Source organism: Panthera leo, chromosome E2 (assembly GCF_018350215.1).
Source record: "Panthera leo isolate Ple1 chromosome E2, P.leo_Ple1_pat1.1, whole genome shotgun sequence".
NCBI lineage: Eukaryota > Metazoa > Chordata > Mammalia > Carnivora > Felidae > Panthera > Panthera leo.
Window position 1 is genome coordinate 10,428,107 of NC_056693.1, and position 11,061 is coordinate 10,439,167.

General features: G+C 54.8%; 1 long non-coding RNA gene across 2 annotated transcripts; it reads left to right on the plus strand.

Annotated features, from left to right (window-relative positions):
* Positions 1-5,202: 5,202 nt before the first annotated feature.
* On the plus strand, positions 5,203-7,968 carry LOC122208493. 2 transcript variants are annotated; one of them, XR_006197255.1, is made up of 4 exons: positions 5,203-5,311; positions 5,692-6,085; positions 7,770-7,833; positions 7,932-7,968. It is a non-coding gene; the product is annotated as an uncharacterized LOC122208493 (long non-coding RNA). The 2 variants fall into 2 exon arrangements; XR_006197256.1 differs by having other exon boundaries at positions 5,692-5,874.
* Positions 7,969-11,061: the final 3,093 nt, after the last annotated feature.

Below are 11,061 nucleotides of genomic sequence, written 5' to 3' on the forward strand. Positions count from 1 at the left end.
GGAAGGCTTCCTGGAGGAGGGAGTCAGGCCGGTAAAGGGCTTACAGATGATGACGCTCTCCCTCCAGAATGTGAGCCTGGCTGTTCCCATGGACACGGACAGCAGGTGCCACCCCCTGTGGCACAATCAATGGCAGACCCCCAGCTCCCTGGCCCGTGGTCCCCTGGCTTCTGTCACCCCTTCCTGTCCTAATTCTCCCGCAATTCCAAATGCACGGAGATGGCCGTTCCAGTGTGCTGGCTCCTCAGCGACTTGACCTCTTGTCCTCGAAAGACCTTGCCGTCAGCCCACCCTTCACCTCCCGCTCTGTCCTGTGACCAGAGGGGACACCTGTCACAGCCGACAACCACACACTTCCTCCACCATTTCAACTTAAAAAAAAAAAATTTTTTTTTAATGTTTATTTTTGAGAGAGAGACAGAGCGTGAGCGGGGGAGGGGCAGAGAGAGAGGGAGACGCAGGATCCGAAGCGGGTTCCAGGCTCCGAGCCGTCATCACAGAGCCCGACGTGGGGCTCGAACCCACGAACCGGGCGATCGTGACCTGAGCTGAAGGGGGACGCTCAACTGACTGAGCCACCCAGGTGCCCCACTCCTAAGTTTTTTTAGATTGTAAAAGATACATAACATAGGGGCACCTGGGTCACTCAGTCGGTAGAGCGAGCATCGACTCTTGATCTTGGGGTCGTGAGTTCAAGCCCCATGTTGGGTGTAGGCCTTACCTAAAAAAAAAAAAAAAAGGAAAAAATATGCATAACACAAACTTTATCATTTTAACCATTGAAAAGTGTAAGATTCAGGGCTTGGGTGGCTCAGTTGGCCAAGTATCTGACTCCTGATTGTGTCTCAAGTCAGGATCCTAGGGTCGTGGGATGGTGCCCCATGTCAGGCTCCTTGCTGAGGGGAGAGCCTGCTTGGGATTCTCTCTCTCTCCCCCTCTCCCTTCTTGTGCTCTCTCATGTGCGCTCTCTCTCAAAATAAATAAGTAAACAGTTACAAAAAATAAAATAGGGGCGCCCGGGTGGCTCAGTCAGTTGAGTGGCCGACTTCGGCTCGGGTCACGATCTGGCGGTTCGTGGGTTCGAGCCCCGCATCGGGCTCTGTGCTGATGGCTCATCGGGCTCTGTGCTGATGGCTCAGAGCCCGGAGCCTGCTTCGGATTCCGTGTCTCCCTCTCTCTCCCCCGCCCCCACTCATGCTCTGTCTCTCAAGAATAAATAAACGTTACAAACAATAAAAAAAAAGTAAAATAAAAGGGTAAACTTCAGTGTCATTCAACGCATTCACAATGCTGTGCAACTATCCCCACTGTTTCGGTCTCTACAGACTTGTCTCTTCTGGATAGTTCATATGGATGGAACCATACAATATTTATCCTCTGGCATCTGGGTTCCTTCACTCAGTGCGATGTTTCAAGGTTCATCCACCTCGTCAGAACTTCCTTTCATTTTTTTCCCCCCACTGAGGTATTTTATTTTTACGTACGTATTACACCCTTCGAGAAAGACTGCCGGGACTCTCCCTCCTATACGTTGTTGTCCTACTTCCTCTTGGTCCGAGACACCAGCTGTGGTTTGTCAGTGCAAATAAAATCAGACTAATGGGACGGGTCTGGAAGCTTCAGAGCAATTTTCCCAGCTCCGTGATCGTCAGTGATTTCCGTGTAATCGGGCTTCGTCATCGCAATCAGAAGCTGGAAAATGACTCTGGAGCGTGGCCTAATAAGAACTTGGCAGATGCTCCCCTCGTCGGCATTGTTAATGCTCTGGAGTTCTCGAAAGCCTCCGCCAGGACGTTCACACCAGCCTGATGGAGGCGGGGAAGGATGGAGGGCGAATAATGTTCCCTTGTGTGGACCTACGACATTTGGGTTATCCACTCATTCGTCGGTGGACTCGAGTTGTTTCCTAGACGGTTCAGACGCCTACGTCTCCTCCCTTTCTGCCCACTCTCAGTGGGGACGTTGCTTTCTACATCACTGAGAGAAGAGAACCCACCAGAGGAAAACCTTCCCAGACTCCTCCCCACCCATCTACCTCTTGCCTCCTCCCACTACTCGGTGTATCAGTTATCTACTGCTGCGTAACAAAAAATCCCTCTATGACATCCATGGATTCTGTAGGTCAGGAATTTGAGCGAGGCACAGCGAGGACAGCTTGTCTCTGCGCCCCGATATCTGGGGCCTCGGCCGGCTAGAGTGGCAGACCTGGGAGGCAACTCCCTGCTGGGAGCCGGAAATAGCTGGAGGAATCTTCGCGACGTCCGGGAGTTGGTGCCGGCAGCTGGTGGCCAGGACCTCAGCTGGGCTGACGGCTGCCATACCTTTATGGGACCTCCCGGCGTGGGCTCCTTGATCATCCGCACAGCCAAGTGGCCGGGTTCCAGGAGCGGGTGCCCTAAAAGCAAGTGGGAGATACCTGGTCCTCGGAAGCCTCACCTCCACTCGCTTTACTGGTCTGCGTAGACGCGAAGTTTTGCCCAGTGTCAAGGGCGAGGGAACGTACCCTCACACAAAACACCCTCAGCGGGAGTGGGGGGGGGGGTGTGTGGCGCGGCGCCCGGGTGGCTCAGCCGGTTAAGCATCCGTCTCCCGGTTTGGGCTCAGGTCGCGATCTCAAGGTTCATGAGTTCGAGCCCCATGTCGGCCCCGCGCTGCCAGTGTAGAGCCTGCTTGGGATTCTCTCTCTCTCTTCTTGTCTCCCTGCCCCTCCCCCACTCACGCTGTCTCTGTCTCTCTCAAAAGAAACACATACGCTTAAAAAAAAAACCACAGTGGGAGGCACGTCGAGGTCGCACTGTAAGAGCGTGTGGGATGGGAGAGATTGTTGTGTCTATCTTTGGCAAACGCTGTGGCCGCCCTTGAGCCTGGGGACCCTTCCTGTTTTGCCTAGATATGGACAACATTCCAGCCGGGCTCCTCTCTCTCCTCCGCTTCTCCTCTGGCATCTAGGAATCTAGCTCACCCCCACCAGCACTCAAAACGGTTTGATCTTCTCTGACCTTTCTATTAAAAAAAAAAAAAAAAATACTGATCCGAGCGCTTGGGTGGCTCAGTTGGCGAAGCGTCTGACTCTTGATTTCGGCTCAGGTCACGATCTCACGGTTCACGAGTTCGAGCCCCGCATCGGGCTCTCTGTCGGCAGTGCAGTCTACTTGGGATACTCTGCCTCTGTCTCTCTCTCTCTCTCTCTCTATCAAAAATAAATAAATAGGGGCGCCTGGGGGGTTCAGTCAGGTAAACGTCCAACTTCAGCTCAGGTCATGATCTCACGGTCGTGAGTTCGAGCCCCGCGTCAGGCTCTGTGCTGACCGCTCGGAGCCTGGAGCCTGCTTCGGATTCTGTGACTCCCTCTCTCTCTGCCCCTGCCCCGCTCACAGTCTCTCTCTCTCTCTCTCTCTTAAAAATAAATAAACATTAAAAAACATTTTTTAATAAATAAGTAAACGTTAAAAAATACGGACTCCCCAGCCCCCTCTATTATATCCTCAGCCCTTAGGACAGTGCCTGGCGCATAGTAGGCGCCTAGTGAATATCCTTTGAGCAACATTTTGAGTGAAACTGGTAATAAGAGTTGCCTCCGGGAAGGGGACCTGCGTGGGCAGCAGATATCGTTTAAAAGATTGTGAGCTGCCGGCACCCAACCTGAAAGGTACTCCCCCCGCTCCTTTGAAAATCCTAAAAATGGAATACTTTTCCCTTTAGGCCTTTCGAACCTTCTGAGTTACACAGTCTGACTACATCTTACCCATTGACGTGAATAGATTGTATTATTATTTTTTTTTTTTAATTTTTTTTTTCCAACGTTTTTAATTTATTTTTGGGACAGAGAGAGCCAGAGCATGAACGGGGGAGGGGCAGAGAGAGAGAGGGAGACACAGAATCAGAAACAGGCTCCAGGCTCCGAGCCATCAGCCCAGCGCCCGACGCGGGGCTCAGAGCCTGACGCGGGGCTCGAACTCACGGACCGCGAGATCGTGACCTGGCTGAAGTCGGACGCTTAACCGACTGCGCCACCCAGGCGCCCCAATTATTTTTTAAATCTTATTTTTAATGCTTTCACTTTCGAGAGAGAGAGAGAGAGACAGAGACAGAGCACGAGCAGGGGAGGGGCAGAGAGGGAGAGGGAGCCACAGAATCGGAAGCGGGCTCCAGGCTCCGAGCGGTCAGCCCAGAGCCCCACACGGGGCTCGAACCCACGAATCGCGAGATCATGGGCTGAGCCTAAGTCAGACGCTGAACTGACAGAGCCCCCCAGGCGCCCCATATATCGTATTTATTTATTTCTTTATTTACTTATTTATTTACATCTTTATTTTTGAGAGCTAGAGAGAGAGATAGATACAGAGTGAGAGCGGGGGAGGGGCAGAGAGAGAGAGGGAGACACAGAATCCGAAACGGGCTCCAGGCTCCGAGCTGTCAGCACAGAGCCCGATGCGGGGCTCGAACCCACAGACCGCGAGATCATGACCTGAGCCGAACCCGGACGCTCAACCGACTGAACCACCCAGGCGCCCCAATATTGTATTATTTTTAAAGATTAGCCCAGCATGGGGCGCCTGGCGCGGGGTGGGGTGGGGGGGCTCCTTCGGTTAAGCGTCCAGCTTGCCCTCGGGTCTGATCGCGTGGTTGGAGAGTTCGAGCCCCACATCGAGCTCTGCACTGACAGTGCAGAGCCTGCCTGGGGTTCTCTCTCTCCCTCTCTCAAAATAAATAAACTGAAAAAGAAAAGGAAGAAAAAAAAAAAAAAAAAAAGATTCGCTCAGCCTCTGGCCCCAAATGAGTCAGCAACTGAAAATCGCGTGCTGTCACTGGGGTGGGACCCCGCCTTTCAACCCTGCCTTTCAACCCTGCCTTTCATTCTCCTTCCCTGAACACCGACGCCTGGGAATCTCTGTCTCCTCTGAGCCTCCCCACGCTGGCCCGGCCCAAGGGCAGCCCTAGAAGTGTTTGATCCGACCACTTCAGAGCCTTGACCTTGGACGGCAGCCCATCAGAGGCCCCTGGCCTTGTTGGGAATCCTCCCCAGAGGAGCCTTTGAGGATGGGATGGAAGGCAGGAGCCGGATGGGGCGCTCAGGAATGCAGGCCTGGGTCAGGAAGAGGCAAGGCTGAGGGGAGACGGGGAGGCAGCCAAGGTCAGCCTCCCGGGGCGTTTACTGATGAAGTTTCCGGGTGAAGGCGGGGGGCGCGGGGTCCAGAGCTGATGGCCAAGAGAGGATTCCCGAAGACGTCGTTGGTGCAAACAGGGGATTTTATTAAAGCCTGGGGACAGGACCCCGTGGGCGGGGAGAGCTACTCTGGGGTCGTGACAGGTAACTCGTCTATCCCCTCGGGTTGGGAGGGGATCAGGGATAGAGGAAGTCTCTCAGGTATTTCGGAAGCAAGGTTTCCAGGACCTTGAGGGGCTCTCTATGTTAGGAAAACGCCATTGATTACCGCTTAGTAAAACCTCAGTCGTCTGACCCTTCAGATGGATATCAGGGGCCATAAACTGGGAGTATCTTGGGGGAGTGGACATAAAGGAAGTTTCCAAAGGCCTTTTTCCACGTTCAAGTGGACTCACGGGATCCTGGGGGGGGGGGGGGGGGGGGGGGGTCAGGATCGTGTTAAGCCAATGAGAAGGAAAAACCAGCATAATCAAAATTCCCTTGCCATTACCCGTATGGCTTCTGTCATCTCGCTTCCCTCCTAGGCCGGCCAGCCGCCAGGAAGCAGAGCTGGATTAGTCCCGCCCACCTGACCCGGAAGCTGAGCCTTTGGAGGTGACCGCCAAGGCTCCCTTTTGCCCCCAGCGAAGTGTCATCATCGAGGCAGCCGAGCCCCTGGGGGGAGGGCACTCTGCCCGTGTCAAGGACGTGCCAACGGGCTGGAGGCGGTAAGGGGACGTAATTCTTCATTTGCCTTAGTTTCCCCCATCTCCGCGGCAGGCACTTAAACCCCTTTCCTTTGTTCGTGGGGAGCCCCGGGGGTGTCCGGGGACTATCACACGTGTTCCGCCTGGGGGAGGGGCTGCTGCTGGCCTGTGCTGTGCCCTCAGCTTGCTCCATGCACCCTTGTCATTTACCGAGCAACTGCTGTGTACCCAGGTATGTGCTGGACAGGGCTGGGGACCCATGGTGATCAGTCCTACCCCGGGCATTGCAGGAGACAGGCCGATGACTAGAGAGTGACAAGCCCGGGTTGAACAGGATCGGGATGGGGGCACCTGATGCAGCCAAGGAGGGCTTCCCGGAGGAGGGGATGCTACCAAGCTCCTGACAGAGTCGATGACTCCCACGGAGACCTGTCTTTTCAGCTGCATCTGATGACACTTTTCCTTTGTTCCCTTCAATCCGGCCGCACTGGCCTTCTTCCTGATTCCTGAACTCTCTGGGCTCATTCCCGGCCTCTGGGCCATTGCGCTCGCTGTTCCCTCCGCCTGCTTCTCCCTCCCCACTTCCTCACCAGGAGGGCACCTTCTCAGTCAGATCGCAGACCAATTATTCTTGCAGGATTTAACTTAAAAAAAAAAAAACAAAAAACCAACAAAAACCCTGTTCCTACTTCCACGGACTCCTTTTTTTTGTCTGCCGAGGCCTCCCTTCACCCCCCAGCTCCCTGATCCCTGGCCGGGTGCCTGACAAAGAGTTGACGCCTGTCAGATCATTGTGGAGGAAGGAAGCTGACCTCTCCCTCTGGGGGTGCAACTCAGTCCGGTGCTCCTGCCCTTGTAGACGGGGTATGAAGGATTCAGAGTTGCTGTTGTTGTTTTAAAGGTTTATTTATTTTTGAGAGAGAGGGAGAGAGAGAGAGACAGAGCATGAGCAGGGGAGGGGCAGAGAGAGAGGGAGACACAGACTCCGAAGCAGGCTCCAGGCTCTGAGCTGTCGGCACAGAGCCTGATGCGGGGCTCGAACCCCCACACCGCGAGATCGTGACCCGAGCCGAAGTGGGACGCTCCACCGACTGAGCCACCCGGGCGCCCCAAGGATTCGCAGCTTTGATCCCCTGGACAGTTGGAGGCGGTGGGTCTTATCGGGATCCTTTGGTGCGGGGACGGAGGTGGCCAAAGTGCCTTTTGGGGAGGCCCTGCGGCTGGCTTGCAGAGGCCAGGCCAAGAGGGCCGGGTCTGAGGGACAAGCCTCGCCTCCCAGCGCCCCTAAGGGCTTCGTGCAGAACATTCCGTGGCGGGACCTTCTGGAACAGGCGATGAGGGCTTGGCAGCCCTGTCCAGTCCCCGCTCTCGGGTCACTGCCCCAGCCTCCTCACAGCCCGCGCTCACCCTCCTCCATCCCTGTTCCCCACAGCAGCCCGAGGCAGTACTTTTTATAGAACACTTGAAAAAAATGTTAATAGGTAATTAAAGGCACAGATCTCTAAAAGCACAGGAGGGGGATGCAGTGAAAGCCTTCCCTTCCCCCCTGGGGCCCCTCCGGGTCGGGGGGGGGGGGGGGGGGGGGGGGGGGGGGGGGGGGGGGGGGCCTGGGGCCACCAGTTTCTTGGGTTTTTTCCCAGAGATAGTCGATCATATGTAAGTAAATACAGCTGGTGAAATGCTATGGAGGTAATTCACATGATCCTGCCCCCCCCCCTTTTTTTTTAAACGTAAGGGTACATTCAGGGGCGCCTGGCTGGCTCAGTCGCTGGAGCCGGTGACTCTCGATCTCGGGGTTGTGAGTTCGAGCCCCACGTTGGTCGTAGAGCATCCTTAAAAAAAAAAAAAAAAAGAATATATTCACTTATTCAACACTTGCGTATTGAGCGCCTACTGTATGCCAGGTACCGTTCTAGGCCCTGGGGCTCCAGCGGAAAAGGGAGTTGACATTCCAAGTGGGGAAGACAGTAGATCGACAAAGTAAGTACATGTTAACATTACGTAGTGGGTCGGATGTTGGGAGTTGGGGTCCCTGGATGGCTTGGTCCTTAAGGGTTCGACTCTTGGTTTCTGCTCAGGTCAGGAGCTCACGGTTCCTGAGATTGAGCCCCCCCCGCCCCCCGCCACGCGGGGGATTCTCTTCCTCTCTCTGTGCCCCTCACGCGTGTTTGTGTGAGTATGCTTTTTCTCAAAATAAACTTCAGTACTCGATCTCAAGTAGCTATCTCTCAGTGGGCTGTGGGGTTATGAGGAAATGCGATCTCATCTACCTTTCTTTCCGCCTTTGTTTCCCATATCCGTGGTTATCTGGGGGCAGGGGTGCAAACAGCGGCGGGGGGACAGCACGTGCAAAGGCCCTGAGGTAGGAGCCTGAAGCGTTCCACATCCGGAAAGGAGCCGCGAAGCTGAAGAGCGGGGCTCACTCTTCGGCGAGAAGACTGAGGCCCAGACACGGCCTTGTAGCGACTTGTCCGAAAGTTGGCTTTCTCTTTCTCATCTGGGAGATGTCTCCCTGGTGTGCTGGGGCTGGCTCGTAACCGTCTGGGAGAGCTGATTGCCAAACTTTCGGGAATTTTGCAAGCCTGTCGTTAAACTCGGCCAGTTGCCGGAAATGAAATGATGTGCACTCGCGATGAAATAAATTACATTAAACACAAAGACGATCGGTGGTCAACATGTGTCGCTCCGTAACGAGGAGGCTAATCTCTGCTCCAGAGATTATTTATGTCTTTCTTGTCCGCACGGTAGAAACACTCCCTAACGTGTGGGCCATTGGTGTCTGTGGTTTTGTTTTAAGTAGGCTTCGCGCCCAGCCTGGAGCCCCACCCGGGGCTTGAACTCACGAGCCTGAGATCAAGGCCTGAGCTGAGATCCAGAGCTGGACGCTTAACCGGGGCTACTGTGTATTTCTTCCGATCTCCGCTTTCGACAAGGTCATATTCGAAATCGGTAACCTGCAAATCAGGGCTGTTTCCTCCCCCAAAGAGCCAGTGGTTAACTATTTGCCAGCTCGCCGTTGTAATGCAGAGAGATTAGGCTCTTTTTTCTTTTTTTCCTGTAAAGTTGTGTGCTATTTTTTTTTAATGTGTATTTATTTTTGAGAGAGAGAGACAGAGAGAGAAAGCAGGAGCAGAGGAGGGGCAGAGAGAGAGGGAGACACAGAATCCCAAGCGGGCTCCAGGCTCTGAGCCGTCAGCACAGGGCCCGACGCGGGGCTCGAACTCACGAACCGTGAGATCATGACCTGGGCCGAAAGTCGGACGCGTAACCGACAGTTACCTGTCACCCAGGCGCCCCTGAGGCTTAAACTCTTGGATGGCTCTGGCTGCCTGATTCTCCCAAGGCCCCGGTCCTTCAGCGTTGGGGCCTGTCCCTCTGTCTTGTGACAGGAAGGTTGTTGCATCACGACCCCACCGATGATGGGGTTTTGGGGGTGATGGTGGGGTTCGGATCCGACAGCCGAGAAAGAATTCTTGAAGACGTCTTTGGTGCAAACAGGGGATTTTATTAAAGCCCGGGGACAGGACCCCGTGGGCGGGGAGAGCTACTCTGGGGTCGTGACAGGTAACTGATTCTATCCCCTCGGGTTGGGAGGGGATCAGGGATAGAGGAAGTCTCTCAGGTATTTCGGAAGCAAGGTTTCCAGGACTTTGAGGGGCTCGCCGGGTTAGGAAAATGTCATTGATTACCGTTTAGTAAAACCTCAGTCGTCTGACCCTTCAGATGGCTATCAGGGGCCGTCAGCTGGGAGTATGATTGCCAACACATATCCTGGGGCAGTGGACATAAAGGAAGTTTCCAAAGGCATTTTGCTACGTTCAAGTGGACTCACGGGATCCTGGGGGGGTCAGGATAATATTAAGCTAAGATTCTCTTTTGTCCCCCCGCAAAGTGTCCTCATCGAGGCAGCTGAGCTCCTAGAAGGAGGTCGTTCTGCCCGTTTCAAGGATGTGCCAATGGGCTGGAGGCAGTAAGGCGATTTAACTCTTCATTTGCCTTAGTTTCCCAGGTCACCATGGCAAGCACTGAAACCCCTTTCGTTTGTTCTCGGGGAGCCTGGGGGTGTCCAAAGAATACCACGCGGATCCCACCTGGGGGCGGGAGGGGTACTACTAGCTTGTATTTTGCGCTCAGCCTGCGTTATGCTCCCTCATGACCACGACCCCTTGTAAATCGCACATTCCAAGCCACCTTGATAACCTGCTGTCTGTCCCCCGAGATGGGCCGTGTTCCCACCCGCTCTTGTTTTCTGCCGCCTTCCCCTTCTCCGGGAGTTTACCCCCAGAGCCCTAGAGCCGACCGACTCTTACGGGATCGCTTCGGTCCCTTTCCACGTCAGGGGCCCGAGATCCTTATCGCCTCCGTCTCCCGCAAAATCAGAAACGGGTCGGCCCATCGGAGTGAAAAGTCGTCCAGTTGGCTGGCTTCAGGCGTAGCTGGCTTCAGGGGGCTCGAACGATGCCACGAGGCCCATCTCGACCCGTCAGTTCTGTTCTCTTCCGCGCTGGCACCCTTTAGGGGTCCCCCCTCGTGGTCACAGGAGGCGAGGGGCTGGAGGCGGTGACAAGGTTCCCGGCAGCGAGAGGAGCCCGGTGTGGGGTGTGCCCGCCCCGGTGCTAGAACCCAGATCCTGGCGGAGCCCGGGAAACGATCCGTAGCTACCGATCGCTCTGCGGGCCTGACTCCCAAGACGGGAGGAGTTCCTGCCCACTTGCGAAATTCCTCGGGCGAGAGGCTGAGGGGGAGCACCTGCCTCGGCTCTGGAGGTAGAAATCCCGCGTTCGGATCCTGCCTGTTCTTTGGCGTGATGAAAACCGGGTTGGAACCGGGTAGTGCTGATGGCCACACCGTGAGTGTGTTCAACGCCACTGGATTGTACTCTTTCGAATGATTAAAAGAGTCCAGGGGCGCCTGGGTGGCTCAGTCGGTTGAGCGTCTGACTTCGGCTCAGGTCATGATCTCGCGGTCTGTGAGTTCGAGCCCCGCGTCGGGCTCTGTGCTGACAGCTCAGAGCCTGGAGCCTGTTTCAGATTCTGTGCCTCCCTCTCTCTGACCCTCCCCCGTTCATGCTGTGTCTCTCTGTCTCAAAAATAAATAAACGTTAAAAAAAAAAGAGTCCACATCATGTTATGTATATTAAAAAAATTTTTTTTTAATGTGTACTTATTTTTTGAGAGAGAGAGAGAGCGAGCGTGAGCAGGGGAGGGG